The sequence below is a fragment of the Bos grunniens genome, chromosome 12, assembly GCF_055505025.1.
Source record: "Bos grunniens cultivar Pamir isolate PY7600 chromosome 12, Bosgru_T2T1.0, whole genome shotgun sequence".
In the NCBI taxonomy this organism is placed as follows: Eukaryota; Metazoa; Chordata; class Mammalia; order Artiodactyla; family Bovidae; genus Bos; species Bos grunniens.
The window spans coordinates 55659947-55680782 of record NC_141176.1 but is presented as its reverse complement, the minus strand read 5'-3'; the positions used below and the strand labels follow the sequence as shown (position 1 = coordinate 55680782).

The 20836-nt window shown below is 39.8% G+C and overlaps 1 protein-coding gene across 41 annotated transcripts in view; it reads right to left on the bottom strand.

Moving 5' to 3' along the window:
* Positions 1-20836, bottom strand: part of LOC147361797 (uncharacterized) — a 331684-nt gene that overhangs the window by 286450 nt on the left and 24398 nt on the right. For 2 of the 41 annotated variants that reach the window (XR_015138284.1, XR_015138283.1), the window contains exon 3: positions 18056-18147. The exons of 36 other annotated variants lie outside the window; for them this stretch is intronic. The gene's annotated coding sequence lies outside the window, so the exon portion shown is untranslated. Of the gene's footprint in view, positions 1-273; positions 2720-14542; positions 14711-15688; positions 16300-18055; positions 18148-20836 lie in introns of those variants that run through there. 3 more of the 41 variants (XM_086330170.1, XM_086330169.1, XM_086330171.1) reach the window with 3 other exon arrangements.

Here is a 20836-nt window from a genome sequence, read left to right as displayed (position 1 = left end):
GCCAGGCTTCAGCAATATGTGAACCGTGAACTTCCTGATGTTCAAGCTGGTTTTAGAAAAGGCAGAGGAACCAGAGATCAAATTGCCAACATCAGGCCTCTAAAGAACCTGTTTTCTTAATCTTTGAAACTTTGTTTCTTGTATCAGTCACTTATCACTGTAACAAATCATCCTAAAATATAGAGGCTTAAGGCACTGTTGTTTATTATGAAACTACGTATCACCTTAACTGTTTTGTTGCCCAGGGTTTAAGTGTTCTCATTTGGATTCTCCTTTGTGGTTAGCTGAGAGACCAGGGGCCAGGTGGTCTAAGCTAGCATTTCTGGGGTGACTCATTTCTGCCTCATGTGGTGTCTTATCCTTTAGTAAACCTGTTCACAGACTTGTTTTCACAATGGCAGAATTTCAAGAGAAGAAGTAGGATTGCTCAAATACGTTTCCAAACCTCTGCCTGTATTATATTTGCTACTATCCCATTGGCTGAAGAAAGTCATGTGAACAAGAGCAAACTCAGATAGGGAAAGCACTATCAAAGGACATAGATACAGACAGCATGAAAAATAGGGACTATTAGCATACCTTGGTTAATATGCTTAGGAAAGGCTAAGTTTACATAAAAATCTGTACCAGTCAGCACTCTAAGACCATTCCTGAAACCAGCTCACAGATGTGGTTCTGTGATTGTTCTGTGTGGTTATAAGTGGCTAACGACAACTCACTTACTAGGATCTATTCCCCTTTGTCCAGGCCTACTTGGCTTCTGTGTGCTCTTGCCAAGAAACTGTCTGCCTTAAGTCAATGGTCTCATAGCCCTGTACACACTTGACACCTAAGGTGTCTCTGTACACTCTTGATAAGAAAGCAAAATGGCCCATGGGCAGTTTTTATCTTTGTTTTTAATCTTGAAATCTTCCATGACTCTTAGAAATTGTTACTTATCTATGCATCAAATCTCCATAAGTTAACAGTTGCAGATTGTCAGAGATTGAATGTTTACCTCCCTCCAATATTCATCTATTGAATCCCTACCACTCAGTGTGATCATATTAGAAGGAGGGGTCTTTGGGGGTAATTAGGTTTAGATATGGTCGTGAGGGTAGAGGACGGCATCATCGACTCAATGGACATGAGTTTGAGCAAACTCAGGGAGATAGTGAAGGACAGGGAAGCCTGGCATGGGGTCACAAAGAGTTGGACATGACTTAGGACCTGAACAACAATAAAGGTGGAGCGCTCGTGATGGGATTATTGTCCTTATAAGGAAGAGACACCAGACACCTCTCTGCATGTGAAGATACAGCGAGAAGGCAGACATCTACAGGCAAAGAATAAGGTCTTCATCAAACACTGAATCTGCTAGCACCTTGATCTTGGCCTTCCCACCCTCCAGAACTGTGAGAAATAAAGGTCTGTTGTTTAAGTCCACCAGTCTATGGTATTCTGTTATAGCAACCTGAGCTGACTGATACACAGACCAAAGTCAAATACCACAAGCCTAAAAATGGTAGAAATAGAAAGTTTGTACAATATAAACTTCTACCAAGTGCCAAGATCAAAACAATCTACATACACATTAAAATCAAATGTCCAAAGCTATACCAAAAGCTTCTTTGGGTGCAATTTTTATTGACAAGTTTTATTCTCTGTTATATCTAGCAATATTTCTGACCTCTATACCAAATGCTAAGAAATTCAGAAGGTCTTAAGAAATAGCACCCCTCTCTCCTGCTGAAGTTATTACACAATTTAAAAAGAAGACATATCAGCGCTTCAGCAACCAAAATATTGCCTTTATGATTGATAGAGGCAAAGCTAGAGGACAAAAGTTAGTGTGACAGCCAAATGAGCCTGCTAACTGAACCCTAGAATTAGGCAGACTCCTTTATTCAGACATACACAGTACTGATGAGAACTCCATTCCTTCTGATGGGAGCTGGGTGGTCTGATCCAGGGAGAATTACTGCATGGAAAGCAGAAGTTATCCTGCTTCCTGATTCTTGCTTCCCTCGGGCTTTTATTCCCCACAAGAAAAAGAGTGGAAACCAAGCCATGCAGGTTTAATTTATTTCATCCAAACTGTAGAGCTCAGATGCATCACCTATTGCTCTCTGGGACAGATTAAGTTAGGGGCTGAAATTACACTAATCAAGTTACCTCTACACTGAAAGATATATCAGAAATGGGAAGTACATATTTCTCGCTCAGGTCAACAAATTGAATTAAAAAAATACAAAGATGTAATAGGAAAAATTCACTGCATTAAAGGAAAAAGAAAATATGTATATTAAATTAAGCACTATGAATCCCACTTCCACCATGAAGACATTGAATGAAGGACATACATAGATACGTCTGTGAGTGTACATATACATTCTTGACACTGGAGACATTGGATATCAATGGATTAAAAAAGTAAAACCTGACCTTAACTTCACACTTTACACAAAAATTTACTCAAAATGGATAGTGTACTTAAATTATAAAAGCTAAAGTGTTATTACACAAGATAGGACAATGATTGTTGAGGAAAAATCAATGTCCTTAGCTAGTACTGATTTGGAAGTATTATTCCCAGTCAGAAGTATCAATACTGTCTGGCATTTATTGTTATTTATTCATTCAGCTATGTCACTCTTCTTGGGGGAGTTCAAAACACCAGAAAATTAAGTATTTGTTCTTCTTCAGCCATCACATCTGCTGATCTGTCCTGAAGTTAATCCTGTAGAAGAGGTAACACAGAACCTCAGATGTGGTACCCTCATGGTGCACTGAGACATATTGCATTGGCTGAATTGTGGCAAGAAAGTGGGGATATTGCTATGACTGGCTCCCCAGACATTTCATCTGCATTTAACTCTTCTGCCCAGATAGAATTCCTCTGAATTAAAATTTTTTTCATCAAGATATAGTGGATGTACAAGGTGGTTCAATCTGTAAAGAATCCACCTGCAATGCAGGAGACCCAGTTTTGATACCTGGGTTGGGAAGTTCCCCTGGAGAAGGAAATGGCAGCCCACTCCAGTGTTCTTGCCTGCAAAATCCCATGAACAGAGAAGCCTGGCAAGCTATAGCTCATGGGGTCGCAAGGAGGCAAGGAGTCAGACAGGATTGAGCAACTGAACCACCACAATATTACATAAGTTTCAAGTGTACAACGTAGTGATTCACAATTTTTGAAGGTTATATTCCATTTATAGTTAGTACAAAATATCAGCTCTATTCCCTGTGCTGTACCGTATATCACTGTAGCTTATTTCTTTTATACGTAGTAGTTTGTGCCCCTTAAGCCCCTACCCTTATCTTGCCCCTTCCTTTTCTCCACTGGTAATCACTAGTTTGTTCTCTACAGAACTCTGAATCCTTTAGCTTCTTGGTAATTCTGCTCTTAGTTATCCTTGTCAGAAACAGCACAGAAAATGGGAAAAAAAGGCAATAGCCCTGTTATTTTCACAACCATAAAAGGCTATCTAATTGAGGATCTTCTGACTTTTTGCCTGCTTTCTGTTGCCAAACAGCACAACGTTTATTAAAACATACTAAAAGCCAAGTAGGCTGGTTGCTGGCCACAAAATTCATTTAAAGAATTGAAGTAGGAAGATAACAGAACTTGAGAGCTATGAGAATTACTTTCTGAGGAAAGCTAAACAGTCAGGAAAGCACTGAAGCTTTTGTAACCCTGTCTGAAATCAGTGCAAGTGTGGGGAGCTGCTTCAGCATGTCTGGCTTGTGTTCCCTTCACATGTTACCATATCAAAAGCAATATTAGCAGTGATTTACCAATATCAAACATCGATAAGAGATGTGTGCAATGATACACTAATAATTAGATTTAGAAACCACTGTGTGCATTTTTATCATCAACAACTGCATATTCTATTTCCTATAAGTCACTTTCATTCGTGTTTTTAAAGTCTGTTTTAGTCTTTTTAAAAAATGTTAAGGATTTTCACTTATCTATTTACTGTTTTCTATATCATCTCTTGATGAGCCAGATTTGTCTTTCATACAGAGAAATCCTAGACCCTTCTGCCTGGCTTTCAACAGAGAGTCTATTGGCAGCAGCAAAGGCAGTTGGTGACCTCCCAATTAGGAAGTCTCTCCCTCCAGCCCCTAGATAAGGACTATGGGCATTTGCTCACTATCAGGCAAAGTCCTACACTGATGACATTTCAAGACCAACCTCACTGCTGTCTGATTTTATAGAGAAATTCAGCCATTGTCAGCAAGTGGATTTAGCATATTCGAAAAGATCTGGCATTTCACAAAGTTATTTTTTTCTTTTTTTGCTGTTGTTACAGCTTAAAAAACACTGTAACAATTTGTATATTACTTCTTACACAAATTGTTTCTTGCTATATATAACTGCATTCATGAGGATGCTTGTAACAATCTTCCATACATGAAGATGACAATTTTGAGGAATGGATAAAGATGTGCTGCATATATACGATGGAATATTACTCAACCATAAAAAGGAATGAAATCGGTAGAGATGTGGATGGACCTAGAGGCTGTCATACAGAGTGAAATCAGTTAGAAACAGAAAAACAAATATGGTACATTAACGCATATATATGAAGTCTAGAAAAATAATATAGATGATCTTATTTGCAAAGCAGAAATAGAAACACAGATGTAGAGAACAAACCTCTGCATACCAAGGGGAAAAAGGGGGAAGTAAGATGGATTGGCAGATCGGGGTAGATGTATATACAGTATCCATACTATATATAAAATAGATGACTATGAGAATCTACTGTATAGCACAGGGAACTCTACTCAGTGCTCTGTGGTGACCTAAATGAGAAGGAAATCCAAAAGGGAAGGGACATGTATATACATGTGGCTGATTTGTTTTGCTGTACAGCAGAAACTGGAATAACACTATAAAGCAACTCTACTCCAATAAAAATTAACTTAAAAATAAATGAATAAAAAGATAACTGACTACTTTGGATTTGAAAGCAACTTTATGTATTGTATACATAATATATGTGAAGTAAATATTTTTACCCCTTTTTTAGAGATCAAGAAAAAAGGTCCATTTATATGTGCAAAGAACTCCTAGCTAGTAATTGGAAGAAGAAAAACTTGGACTGACATTTTCTGAGCAAGTCCACCAAGCTTTGCACCTCTACTCAAAAAATAACATAACTACTTACATTTTCATAACACTTGAAAATACTGAAAACAGTTCACAGGCATGATGTCATTTGATCCTAGAAAGATGCTATGAAGTATATAGAACAAAACATTATATCCACTTTATAGATGTAAAAACCAAGGCCCTAAAGGTAGATGTGGGGAGTAAAATGACTTCTCTAGGGTCAGACAACTTACTTTTTTTATGAGATCATATTTATTCAGAGCTTGCTATAGAAAGGGAGTCAGCCACTGTAATGTATGGGGTGGTTTTTTTTTTTTTTTTTTGGAGTATCCATTATGGGTTTTTTTCTTTTTTTTTAACTTTTATTTTGTACTGAGGTATAGCCAATTAACAAACATATTGTGATAGTTTCAGGTGAACAGTGAAAGAATTCACCCATACATATACATGTATCCATTCTCCCCCCAAATTCCTCTCCAATCCAGGTTGCCACACAACATTGAACAGAGTTCCGTGTGCTGTACAGAAGGTCCTTGTTGGTTATCCATTTTAAATACAGCAGTGTGTACATACGCATCCCAAACTCCCTTAACAATACCTTCCCTCTATCCTTCCCCCACCCAACCCAAGCACCCAGCAACCGTAAGTTCGTTCTCTAAGTCTGTGAGTCTCTTTCTGTTGGTGCAAGTCAGTTCATTCGTATAAGAGCTCAACTTTCAAGTGGAAACTCAGAGATAGAAGCCAGGCATTGAAACTCCTTAGTCAGTCATAGTCTGGTCCCCCTGGATTAGCTTGTGTATTGTCTCTTATTCAAACTCTTCTCAGTCAATCTAATTAAATTAGTGGCAAACAGTTTTGCCTCTGTGCATGAAGAAAACCGGATTGGGGATATTTTTATAAGGAGAAAACTTATTTGGAAGAGTTCTGTTCAATAAGACTTTTTAAAAAATGATGAATAATGATGATGGTGATGAGGATGACTGAGATAAAAATAACTGTCACTTACATCCAATGTGTTTGTGTGATTCTGTTTAGCTTTTCAATTATGGAAATGTATGTGCGATCTGTTTAAAATACGGTTAGTATGAGGTTTTGCTTTGTTTCACAGAATTGATGATTGCATCATGAGCATTATAGATTAATATTAAAGAGATATCTTTAAATAATTCAAGCTTTTATTTTAAAACTTCATTATTTGACATAATTGTCATAAAACACTTTACAGACATAGAAAATTCTGTCAACTAGTTTAAATGATCTAGGATTGGGAATTCCTTGGTGGTCCAGTGGTTAGGGCTCTACAATTTCATTGCTGGAGCCTGGGTTCAATCTCTGATTGGGGAACTAAAGTCCTGCAAGCCTCACAACATGGCCAAGAAAAGAAAATGAGCTAGGATCATTCAATATATAACTCATGTCTTTTTGACATAGAGAGGTGATATAACAGTTATTTTATTTGGTGGCTCAGACAGTAAAGTGTCTGCCTACAATGCGGGAGACCCAGGTTCAATCCTGGGTTGGGAAGATCCCCTGGAGAAGGAAACGGCAACCCACTCCAGTACTCTTGCCTGGAAAATCCTATGGATGGAGAATCCTGGTAGGCTACAGTCCATGGGGTCTCAAAGAGTCGAACACGACTGAGCCTCTTCACTTCACTTCACTTCATAGTTGATTTATAATATGTTAGTCTAGTATATAGCAAAGTGATTCAGTTTGTATATATATATTATTCTTCAAATTCTTTTCCACTACAGTTGATTACAGGATATCAAATATAGTTTCCTGTGCTATACAATAGAACCTTGTTGTCTGTTTTGCATGAAGTAGTTTGTATCTGCTAATCCCAAGCTCCTAATTTACGCTGCCCTCCCCCAATACTTTCTTTTCTGTTTGGTAACCATAAGTCTGTTTTCTATGCCTGAGTCTGTTTCCGTTTTGAAAATAATTTCATTTGTATTATATTTTAGATTCCATATAAGTGACATCATATGATATTTGTCTTACTTACTTCACTTAGTATGATCATCTCTAGGTCCATCCATGTTGCTGCAAATGGCATTATATGGCTTTTTATGGCTGAGTGATATTCCATTACAAACACAAACACACACACATACCACATCTTTATTCATTTGTATGTTGGTGGACACCTGGGTTGCTTCTTTATCTTGGCTGTTGTAAATAGTGCTGCGATGAACTTTGGGATGTTCTTTTCAACTTAGCATTTTCATACTTTCTGGTTTTCATATTTTCTGAAGGACTCTCCATCCTATTTTCATTGTAGTAGCTGCACCAGCTTATATTCCCACCAAGGGTGTAGGAGGGTTCCCTTTTCTCCATGCCTTCTCCAAGCATTTAGTATTCAAAGGTTTTTCAATTCTGACTAGTGTGGAGACTTTCCTGATGACTCAGCAGGTAAAGAATCTGGCTGCAGTAGACACAGGAGACACAGGTTCAATCCCAGGGTGGGAAAGATCTCCTGGAGGATGAAATAGCAACCCATTCCAATATTCTTGCTTGAAAAATCCCCTGGACAAAGGAGCCTTGTGGGCTACAGTCCAAAGAGTCAAAGAGAGTCAGACACGACTGAGCATGCACACGCCACCAACTAGTGGGAAATGATACCTCGGTGTAGTTTTGATTTGCATTTCTCTAATAATTAGTAATGTTGAGCATCTTTTCATGTGCCTATTGGTCATCTGTATGTCTTCTCTGGAGAAATGTCTATTTAAGTCTTCTGCTCATTTTTTTTATTGGGTTGTCTTTTTTGTTGCTATTGAGTTGTATAAGCCATTCATATATTTTGGAAATTAAGCCCTTGTTGGTCCCGTTGTTTGCAATTGTTTCCCAGTCCATAGGTTGTCTTTTCATTCTGTTAATGGTTTCCTTTGCTGTTCTCTACTTTTGATTATGTCCCATTTGCTTATTTTTGCACATAACAGTAATTTTCAAATAAAACTGTAAAGGATGAGATCAAAACACTTCCTCCCATTTAATTTTCCACTAAAACAAAAAAACTGTGTATTTCAGCTCCATAGAAATATAAACATCTTTGAAATTTGCTTGACTTAGTAACAAGTGTGCAGATAGCACACCTTTGTTGAATAAAAATATGACTATGGCTCTGAGGGTTTTAAAAATGTGCTAAAATTCTCTCCAAACATTAATATCAGTGAATATGAGGATATTTACAGAAAGATAATGAGGGTATAACATTTCCCTCTTTTGTTAAAAGGTAAGCTTCATTCCTGCCAAAATGAATTCCTATTTCTCCCCAAAATGGTGTGTGTATGTGTGCATGTGTGTGTGTGTGTGAAAATACTTCACCAACTACTGGACACTAGTCACACATACATTTTGTGTATCATTGCCCCATTAAGGAGTTAAAAGAATATTGTTTGTTTGCTTCCCTTTAGCCTTTAGTGTCTGATTACTAGGCCATAGAGCTTCATGGATAATAAAGGTGAAATCGCCAATGAAATTTAAGAAAAAAAAAAAAATCCAGCTGATGCCAAGGTTCTGAGAGTTCCATGTTGTGCAACAAAACCACTGGCTTTGAAAGAGCGCCACAATTCCAGCACCTTGTGCCAGATACTACATTTACTCAGGGTCATTTGGGCAAAAGTAATGAAAAATATTAAAGCAATGTTTATGTAGCAGATACACAATATCAATCACGTTATGTACATTGGTGATAAGAGTAAGGATTGGGTTGTTTGGGAGAATAGTGACATTTTCTCTTAAGTAGTGGAAAATTACCAGCAGACAGTGTGTTTGACTTCTCTACCTCTTTTTTGTGTTGTTTCATTTTGTTTTTCTCTTTTAATTCTACTTCTTTATTCTTTATTCAAGCAGCCCCACAGTTGAGTATTATGATAGGAAAAAAAAAAAAGTATCACCAGAAATCTTTTTGAGAAGTTATCTGAATTTAAAAAAAAAAAAAAAATGGTGATGAACTATAACTTATAAACTGTCTAGTCTATTATTTCTATGATGAGATAAATGAGCAAAATGTGTGAGCAATAATTATGCTCAGAAAATGCCTTACTAGTTGCCCTGAAGTAGAAGATCCCTATTCAGCTCCTACCTCTCCCAGCCTTACTCTGATGACAAATTCTGTGCATGTATGCTAAGTTGCTTCAGTCATATCCAGTACTTTGCAACTCCGTGGACTATAGCCCACCAGGCTCCTCTGTCCATGGGATTCTGCAGGCAAGAATACTCGAGTGGGTTGCTACTCCAGTGATCTACTCTAGGGCATCTCCTCTAGAAGGTCTCCTCTAGGGGATCTTCCCAACTCAGGCATCAAATTCTCATCTTTTATGTCTCCTGCATTGGCAGGCAGGTTCTTTACCACTAGTGCCACCTGGGAGAAGCCTGATAACAAAGTCTAAAGGCTTATAGTTACAAGTGAAAATCTTGCAGTTCTACTTAGCAATAGGGCCTAAGTCCTAGATCCACCAATAGGTTCAAGTTGAGAGTTGTCTTGTGGCCGCAAATATAGTTTTCTTTGAAACCCAGTGAGCTGTTGCTGTTCCTCAAACCCCAGCAATGCTTGCTCCATCCTACTGACTAGCTTTGCTGTTTATTCAATAATCATTTAATTGGGTCCTAATTCCATACCAAATTCTTGTGTCCACTGTCAGCAAACACTAGCCCTTGATACCTTATTTTCTATTCCCAAACTGAATACCATTCCCTAAAATAAAGGGCTCTCAATGCTTATCAATCCCCAGCCCAACCCATAGAAGCCTCAGTGGGTTCACATGGCACATATGAAAATAGTATTCTGAAGGTACTGAATCCCAACAGAGGAGCCAGAAAAGAATGTCTTCCACTGAAAATAAAAGAAACCTTTATCTATTTTTGAAGGAGAAGAAATAGAACTAAGCTTACCGCCTACATCGTTGCCCTGGGCACTTCACACAGGTTATCCCATTTAAGCCCCAAGCAGATATTACACAGATCTTACAAATGGGAAACTGAACTTGACCCAGAGTCCAAACTGAAAAAGGAGTAAGTGATTAAATCAGGAGTCACACTGTTAACAGCCTAACTTCACAGCCCATGCTCCTTCCATGAGCACTATCCTGCCTTTCAAAAGAGAAGCCCAGGTCCAGGTCAACTATTACTTGGGCTTCTAAAGGAGGAACAAAGAGAAATTATTCCTGCTATGGGCTAAACTGTGTTTCCTCAAATTCACATGAAGTCCTGGACCCAGTACCTCAGAACATGACTGTATTTGGAGACAAGGCTTTTAGAGAGGCAATTAAGTTGAAATGAGTTAATTTCCCATGGCAGGGCAGGGTGGAGGGGGGAGGTGGGTGGGCAGGAGGGGAGGAACAGGGGCTATAATCCAGTATGATTTGAGTCCTTATCAGAAAAGATTAGGATACACTGAGACACCAGGGACATATACGTGTAAGAGTGTATTATACACACAGGGAAGAAACATCACATGAACCCACAGCAAGAAGGTGGCGGTCCTCAAAGCAAAGAGAGAGGCCTGAGGGGAGATTAACCTTGTTAACACTTCGATCTTGGACTTCCAGCCTGTGGAAATGTGAGAAAAAATTGTGCACGCTGCCTCGTGGTTGTTCAGTCGCTACTAGTGTCTGACTCTTCGCAACCCCATGGACTGCAGCACGCCAGGCTTCCCTGCCCTTCACCGTCTCCCGTAAGCCACCTATTCCATGGTATTTTGCAATAGCAGAAATAGCAAACTAATTCATTTCCCACATTAGGGGAGTGTTGGACCTCCTAGCCACTCATGTAGGATGGGTTTTTTTGAGGTCATGGTTGAACAATGCAATTCACCTTTTCTAGGCTTGAGATGTGATTTCTACAGAGCTTTCTAAATGACCAAATCAGTCTCCTTTCTGTTGGTCTTCAAATACTTTCTTTAGGTACAGAAAAACACTTCAATGTGTGGGACTGAAGATAGGGATATAAAGTACACAGAGATGTGGACAATAAGCTGATATGATCAGCACCCTCCCAGTCTGGGAAAACTCAGCTTTCTACCCCAAAGCTGGGGGTGTGGCAGGCTGGAGATTAAGCTCTATAAGACCTCAGGAACAGCAAGATTTAATACTCTTCTAGATGAGTGAGTAGATGAAGGTGCTGGAAAGGTGGCACACCCTCCACACCCCTTTGCCTCACACCTAGTCCTATGCACTTCTCCCATACAGTTGCTTTCTGAGTTGCATCCTTTTAAAGTAAACCATCAAATGTAAGGGAAAACTTCCCTGGGTTCTGTGAACCATTCTAGCAAATCATCAGAAGCATAGGTGGCATTTGGTCAGAAGTATAGGTGGCAATCTGGGCTTGGCGGTTGACATCTGGGGTGGAGATAGTCCTGTGGAATTGAGCCCTTGACCTGCATGATCTGATGCTATGTCCAGGTAGATAGCATCAGAATCAAAAGTTAAATTTATAAGACATTCAGTCAGTGTCCACTGAGATTATAGGCCACTAAGTCAGTGTGCACTGAGAATTGGAGAATTACTTGGTGTGGGAAAAATCCATATCACTGGTGGTGTCAGAAGTACTGAGAGTAGAGCAGAAAAATTAAGTTTTATCTTACACTACCCTAAAAAAACCCACATACCAGAGGGTCTGCTACCAACCAATGTGAGACTCAGAAACTCACATTCTTCAGCTTCATCTGTGTGCTTTATTTAACAGTTAAGATGTAGGATGAAATATTTAATAAGTACCCCAAGACTCACTGACTTCTTCTACATTGCATGTGTGTTTGCTAAGTTGCTTCAGTCATGGCAAACTCCTTGCTATTCTATGGACTGTAGCCCTCCAGCCTCCTCTGTCCACAGGATTCTCCAGGCAGGAATATTGGAGTGGATTGTCATTTCCTTCTCCAGAAGATCTTCCCCACCGAAGGAATGAACCCACATCTCCTGTGACTCCTGCATTGCTAGCAGATTCTTTATCGCTGAGCCACTGGGGAAGCCCTCTTCTTCTATATTACCTATCTTGATATGACTGATGCCTTTAAATTAGCACATTGGTTCTTGATGTTCTCTAAAGCACACAGAAGGAGAAGGTAATGGCAACCCACTCCAGTACTCTTGCCTGGAAAATCCCATGGGCAGAGGAGCCTGGTAGGCTGCAGTCTGTGGGGTCGCTAAGAATTGAACACAACTGAGTGACTTCACTTTCACTTTTCCCTTTCATGCACTGGAGAAGGAAATGGCAACCCACTCCAGTGTTCTTGCCTGGAGAATCCCAGGGACAGGGGAGCCAGGTGGGCTGCCGTCTATGGGGTCGCACAGAATTGGACACAACTGAAGCGACTTAGCAGCAGCAGCAAAAAACACAGAAGTTGAACTGGAAAATCATTTCCCCCTCATCCTTCTGTTCCAATTCTCTTATGTGGTGGAAGAATGATCTAGAGTCGTTACTACATGCTTAAAGTCTGTTTCCAAAAGATAGATAGGGCAAATTACTTAGATATTGAAGAAGGTAGAAACCTCAGTCTCCTCCCCAGCCAACTGTTACAGGGACGAGAGTTGACTTGTAAGCACACTTGCTGGGATTTGTAGGGCTTCACTTTGCCAAACACAAGTGTGTTGCTCTCTGCCTGCCCCTGACCTGGGGCACTTCTCCTAAGTGTAAGCTTGTACTGGAGCCTGTGGGAGAGGCAGAGAGGGCAGGAGGGAGATGAGGAACAGAGGTCAGAGAGGAAAATCAGCCCTCAATGCCATCAGCAGCTTGCTCTCCCTAGTCAAGGGAAGAGTTCCATCGTGCACCATGTTCCTGGTCCCCTGGACAAGCTCACTGGATATTGCCAGGGTAGCCAAGAAATGCTTCCATTCATAATCAAGCCCAGAAAGAGGGCTCAGCCCCTGAGAGAAATGCTTTTTCCCAGACTCAAAGGGAAACTGCCAGCCTAGTGTCTACTTTCCTGATACCACAAATACTTGGGCATCAACTTTGTTGCACTAGGACTGAACCCTTTATTAATTATCAGTATCAGTTTTAAGAAAAGCATGGTGGTGGTTAGTTGCTAAGACATGTCCGGTTCTCGCGACCTCATGGACTGCCAGGCTCCTCTGTCCATGGAATTCTCCAGGCAAGAATACTAGAATGGGTAGCCATTCCTTTCTCTGGGGGATCTTCTGGACCCAGGGATCAAACCTGGGTCTTCTGTACTACAGGCAGATTCTTCACCAAGTGAGCTACCTTAAGATATGACTTTATTAAAAAAGCATATTCCTTTATTAAAAAATCAGCCCCACCCATCATTCTTATTTTTCCTCCACCTTACTAGGGAATGAACTAAATTCTCTTTAGGCCCACAGTGCATGAAGGTATCTCTAGCTGGTGAAGGAGACTCTCCCCACCCTCCTCTCTCTCCTTTGGCCCCTGGCCAGGACTGCTGGCAGGATCTGCTCAGTTACATCACTTGAGAAGTCATAGGAGAGCTATGTGGTGACCAGTGCTAGAGGGCAGAGCAGCTACCCCTGACAGCAGCCCCCAGACCCCCACCAGCAGTCCCAGACATTCCATCTCTCTGGGAAGTGCAGCCAAGATATTTTTGGTAAGGTGATACAAGAGAGCAAAGTTAGTCTTAAGTACATGGTTCTTCTTCAGGGAAGTCAGAAGAGGAATTGGAGGGAGAGAGAGAGAGAGAGAGAGCACCTCAGCGGATGTGTGTTGTGCTTAGTCAGTCAAGTCTGACTCTTCAAGATCCCATGGACTGAACCCACAAGGCTCCTCTGTCCATGTGGATTTTCCAGGCAAGAATACTGGAGTGGGTTGACATGCCCTCTCCAAGGGATCTTCCCAATCCAGGGATCAAATCCAGGTCTCCCACATTGCAGGTAAATACTTTACCATCTGGGCCACTAGGAAAGCCCAAGAATCCTGGAGTGGGTAGCCTATCCCTTCTCCAGGGAATCTTCCCCACCCAGGAATTGAACCAGGGTTTCCTGCATTGCAGGTGGATTCTTTACCAGCTGAGCTACCAGGAAAGCTCACCTCACTAGGTATTTATCCAATAATAGGAGAAAATATGCTCCTACTGCAATTCTAAAAAAAAAAAAAAAAAAAGAGTTCTTTAGAAAAATCTCTTCCTCAAATGTGTATGCTTATTTCCTTTCACACAACAGAAAACAGGAAAAAAAAAAAAATGTGAACGGACAAAATGACATCTCCCAAATCATGGAACATCTGAAAGTAGGGATTAAAAGGGGTAGGGGATGGTCTTCTACTACAACTGAGCAGGACCCTGTGGGGCCTTCCCAGAACCAACTCCCCACTCCCCACCATGTACTCCACCTGCCTGTTGTCCGTAGAGAAACTGTAGCCTCCTAGGACTTCCCTGAGTCCCGTATATTAAATTTAATCAGAGAAGGGAGGAAAAACATGCAGAAAGAAAAGAAAACAAATAAGACAAAATAATAATACTTTAGCCATTAAACAAAGTCAAAGATCTTTAATTCCTCATCAAGGGCTGTGCAATGCAGGAGACTTGAGTTCAATCCCTAGGTCAGGAAGATCCCCTGGAGAAGGAAATGGCAACCCATTCCAGTATCTTCACCTGGAAAATTCCATTGACAGAGGATCCTGGCAGGCTATAACCTAAGTAAATAGTATTTAGTTAGGTTCAATAACCTAAGTAATAGCATTTCATTGCACAAATTTAAAGATATTTTGTGTCCATGGGGTCACAGAGTCAGACACAACTGAGCAACTAACACACAAATACACGTAAGGGTAAAGAATCTGCCTAGGAGACCTAGGCTTGATCCCTGGGTCGGGAAGATCGCCTGGAGAAGGGAATGGCAACCCTCTCCAGTATTCTTGCCTGGGGAAGTCCCATGGGCAGATGAGCCTGGTGGCACATGGGATGTGAGTTCCCTTGACCAGGGATCAAACCCATGTCCCTGCAGTCCAAGACCACTAAGGAAGTCCCTATTTTCCTTTCTAAAATGTGTCATTTCTAATCCACTAATAAGAACCAAGTATTTGAAAAGACAATAGAGAAAACAGATCGTATTCTCATCAAAAGCAGAGAGAATAAAATCTGGTGGTACCCATTGTTACTTACAGGAAAAAAAAAATTTCATTTAAAAATAGATTTAGCTTAAATACAAAATGCCTTACTATACCCTTCTTATAAATTAGAATCTAGAGCAAAAATAAGCAAATGGAAAATAATTTTAACAAATGTGCAGCTTAGGCTTTTACAATAATGTGTTGCTTTCTGTATAGCATGCTATCCCTGCATCATCACACAAGAAAATTTAACTGAACCTGCGAAAAATGATTAATTCTACCTATTTCTGAAAAATAATGAATGACATTTGTTAACATTTAAAGCTGAATGTTAAATATGCCTTGGATAAAACTGAACAGCAATTTAAAATTGATTATATCACCCATCATTACTATGATTTACAGTTGGCAATCCTATATACATCCAGTAGCAATGGAAACTCCCCAAGGAGCCTATACATGGAAGGAAAACCCCCTGCACATGTGTATCAAGTAACATTTTCAAATCATGCTACCCAAATATATGTATTATAGTATGTTGGATGTGAATTTTAAACTTGATTTCAGTTTTTAAAATTGTTTTTATTTCTTTTTTCTATGCTTCCTTTTTTAAACCCATATATGTGTATTTTCCTTCCATTTAAAAAATAATCTAAGTAATAGCATTTCATTACACAAATTTAAACAGTACCAGAGTCCCTCAGACAGTAAGGAGATCAAACCAGACAATCCTAAAGGAAATCAACCCCAAACATCGTTGGAAGAATTGATGCTTAAGTTGAGCTCCCATACTTTGACCACCTGATGCAAAGAGCTGACTCTTTGGAAAAGACCCTGATGCTGGGAAAGATTGAGGGCAAGAGGAGAAGGGGGCAACAGAGAATGAACTGGTTGGATGGCATCACTGACTGAATGAACATGAGTTTGAGCAAACTATGGAGATAGTGAAGGAGGAGGAGACCTGGTATACCACAGTTCGTGGGGTCCCAGAGTCAGACACGACTTAGCAACTGAATAACAAGAATATACAACAGTAGAAAAGGAAAGTCCCCAGCAAGATCACTAATAAGACCAGAGTCTTCCATGCAAACACTGGGTTTAGACTGCCTGCCTTCAAGCTCCTCCAACTCAGCTACTTGGTACCAGTGTGATGTTGGCATAGTTACTTCTATCTGTAAAAAGAGATAGATAAGAAAGGTAAAAATCCTCTCTCAAAATGTTATGAGTAATTCATCAATTCATTGATATTTGGCAGAAACAAACAAAATTCTGTAACGCAATTATACTTCAATTAAAAAATAAATTTTTAAAAAAGATTTTTTTAATAAGAGCAGTAAATAAAATCATCCACATGAAACATATTGTAGTCCCCAGCTACACTTAAAGCCCAATGAATACTAGCTTATTGTCATCATCATCACCATCATTAGTATTATCATGTTTAATGGGCAGCTACTTCAATGGTTTGATTTAATTTTCAAAGTTACTTCACTACTCCTAGTGACTTGAAGATCTCAGTTCACTTTCCCTTGACAGATTCTTAGACCTATTTCTGTAAAGTCACAGGAACCAAGTTCTGTGGATTGTAACTAAAGCCCAGGATAAATAGAAGCAGATTATTAAGACAATATCTGCTCTCTTTTCCTACTAACTCTTAGAATTTTCCTCTCACGAAGCATTCATTTCCTGTCCCTGAGAGTTCTATTTGCAAATAGATTTTCCTGGACAATTCTGTCATAGATTAGAAAGGCTGTGTAAATACATGATTCTCAGTTGGTATCCAATGGGAATCTACCTTCTCTGCTCCTCAAATTCAATGTCTTCTACCCTCAGGAATCCAACCCCATAAATGCATTCACTTTCTACATTCCACTGGGGTCTCCACAAATCGCTCAATACGCCCCCCTTCTTATAATCCCTTATAACTATGTAAGGTACTATAACACCTTGAAAAAACCTGCTGCTGGCATTTCACCTTTGCTTCCTCATGCCTGACATGCCCTGACACTCCTCCAGTCTGCAGGTTGCAAACATGAGCTGTGTGTCACAATCTATCCTGGTGTATGTTTCTACAATCAGTTCTGCTAGAACGCTTATTTTGAAAACATGAATTTGTTCCGACGTGACTGACAAATTAGGGAAGGCTGTAGCACAACGCTAATTTTGTATTTGTGCCAATTTCATCTCCAGGCCAACACAGAAAACTCCACCTAGCTGAACTGAGCTTTGCACAAGTCAACAAAATGCACGCATGGCACACCTCTTAAGAACAATGAACTCTACCTTTGCTGTTTAATTTACTGTTTCAACTTTCTCCCGGCTTCCCTGATATCTCAGATGGTAAAGAATTCGCCTGCAATGCGGGACACCTGGGTTCCACCCCTGGATTGAGAAGATCCCCTGGAGAAGGGAACGGCTACCCACTCCAATATTCTGGCCTGGAGAATTCCATGGACTGTATGGGGTCGTAAAGAGTCCGACACGGCTGAGCGACTTTCACTTTCACTTCCCAACTTTCTCCTTGTGCTCTTCCAACATTCCATCCGAGTTCAGGTAACCTCCCAATCACAAGCCGCAATCCCGCTGACTGGCAATCAGCCTCATGCCCTCCCTTCTCTTTCATTTTTTCCCCTTCTTTCCTCTCAGCCTATTTTATGTTTTTCCTGTCTGTCCTCTGTTATTTTTCTCTTTCTCTCGGTATTTTCCTACTTTCCTAACAAGTTCTCTTCCTCTGACACACAGAGTGGCGGCCAGGGGAACAAGGCAGGCACTGGAATCGGGCAGTTGTAGAGCTCCACCCCCACAGACAACTGAGACATTTTCAGGGTCAAGCACCATATTTATTGTAATACTGGCATATCTCTTAACCATTCGCCATGGACAGAACCAGGCTACCATGTTTATTATGTTTCTTCACATGTCACTCACGAAATTGTTGAAAGTCTACTCCAGTGCCAGCCCTGTAGCTTCTTTTGCATGATCTTGCACAGTAAGGCGGGTCTTAGGAACACATCTGTTGGCTGTAACAGAATTGACAGTATCTATCTCTCTATGATCTATTGAGCTTTTATCAGAGTGTCAAAGAAATGCATCATTATTCAAAAAAGTTTAAGAACTATTGGTCTACAGGAGTTTTCTTCAACAGAGTGTGAGCCATATATGTAAATTAACATTTTTCAGTGGTTAAAAAGAAACAGAAATTAATGAAAAGAAATTAATTTCAATAATGTTTATTTAACCACTGTTGTCATTTCAATGCATAATACAAAAATATGCAAATGAGCTAGTTCACCATCATTTTTTTTTTTTTTTCCATACTAAGTCATTGAAATCTAGCATGTATTCAGGACATTTCAGCCACATTTGACTAATGGCTACTGTTAACAGAGAAGGTAGGTCTAAAGAAGTCTACCTCTCTGATCAGAAGAGAATGAAAGGCAAAGAAGATTCTGGTAAGATAAATAAAGCAACAAAGTAGCTTTGGCTAAAAAGGACCTGAAATAAATCTACCAGCTCTTATATGCATCCTAGCTTCGTTTAGATCAATGCCTTGGCTGTGTCAAATTTTATGTGGTCGGTCCAAGGGTGGAAAAAATGCACTTCCATTTAAGTACATATCTATTTGCTGGGGAACTCCTGGGGTATAAAGAGAGTTTTCTCTTTCCAGACTGTTTTCCTGGACTATAAGGTTTATGAACACATGAGTACTCTTGGACTAAAAGTTCTTCTAACAGTAAAAACCATGACTTTTAAAACCACTATCATGAACAATACAAAAAGAAACATATAATTTTAAGTTGATTCATATAGGAATTCATATAGGACTAGTAATACATAAAGTATATATTCATAAAGAAGTCAATTCATAAATAATCTAATTTAGACTTTCAATGTGGAGAAGGAAACGGCAACCCACTCCAGTGTTCTTGCCTGGAGAATCCCATGGACAGAGGAGCCTGGCGGGCTGCCGTCTATGGGGTCACACAGAGTCAGACATGACTGAAGCGACTTAGCAGCAGCAGCAGCAGACTTTCAATGAAAAGTTTTCTACATTCAGTTGCTTCTAAATATTGAGTTTATTATCATCAGCAAAACACACTCATAGTTTTTGAAATTTTTCAGGGCAATTCATTCTTCAAGGGAAATACCATACAAAACCCAATATGTAAAATCAAAGCACCTTTCCCTCCCACACTCTCATGTAGAAACTCAGAGGATTTGCTCTATAGAGCATATTGGAAAAAAAAACAAACAAACAAAGCCCTAACATCTCTGTCATTTAGAATAATCTGGGTAAAATCAAGTTAAAGTTCTTAGGATAATGCAAAAGATCTGAAAAAACAGTCCTGCATATAAGAAATTTAAAATATATCACCTGAAGAGACAGAACTAAAAATAAATACATAAAAAATTAGAGAACAATTATGTGGGACTAATGGTAAATATAAATGTTCATTCAAATTTGATGGAGAAATCAAAAGCTTTTCAGACAAGCAAAAGTAAAAAGAATTCAAAACCACCAAAACAGCTTTACAACAAATGCTAAAGGAACTTCTCTAGACAGGAAACACAAGAGAAGGAAAAGACCTACACAAAATAAAGCCAAAATAATTAGAAACTGGCAATAGGATCATGCGTGCATACATGCTAAGTCACTTCAGTCATGTCCAACCCTGTGCGATCTTATAGACTGTAGTCCACCAAACTCCTCTGTCCATTGGATTCTCCTGACAAGAATACTGGAATGGGTTGCCATGCCCTCCTCCAGGCGATCTGCCCTACCCAGAGATCAAACCTGCATCTCTTAAGTCTCCTGCATTGGCAGCCAGGCTCTTTACCACTAGTGCCTCCTAGGAAGTCCCAATGGGGGTGGCAGGGGGAGAGAGAGAGACAGAGAGAGAGAGAGTGTTAGTTGTTTAGTGGTGTTTGACTCTTCGTGACCCCATGCACTGTAGCCAGCCAGGATCCTTTGTCCATGGAATTCTCTAGGCAAGAATACTGGAATGTGTTGACATTCCCTTCTCCACAGCAGGATCATACATATGGATAATTATCTTAAATGTAAATAGATTAAATGCATCAACCATAAGACATAGACTGGCCGAGTGGATGAAAACATATGCATGTATGCACTTCCACTTACCACATCACTCTACTTAATCCCCCAAATTGTGTGTAATTATTTTATATTGTTAGGTTAATCATGTTTCCATTATAGCTTGCAACTGTAATTATCTTTTATTTTTTGTCTGGCTATTTATCATGAAAACTGATAAACATCTTTTACTATTGTGATAAAAAAGAAATGGTGAAAATCACAAATTTTATATTGTATGTATTATTCCACAATTCAAAGAAGTTATGTAATATTCTCAAACTCATTTAACTGTACACTTTAAAAGGGTGGATTGTATAGTATCTGAATTTATACCTCAATACATAAATGCATGTTAAGTCGCTTCAGTTGTGTCCGACTCTTTGTGACCCCATGGACTATAGCCCGCCAAGCTTCTCTGTCCATGGAATTCTCCAGGCTAGAACACTGCAGTGGATTGCCATGCTCTCTTCCAGGGGATCTTCCCTACCCAGGGATTAAACCCAGGTCTGGATCAAACCTGAGTCTCCTATGTTTCCTGCATTGCAGGTGGATTCTTTCCCACGGAGCCACCAGGGAAGCCCCTTATACCTCAATAAAGCTGTTTTAAAAAT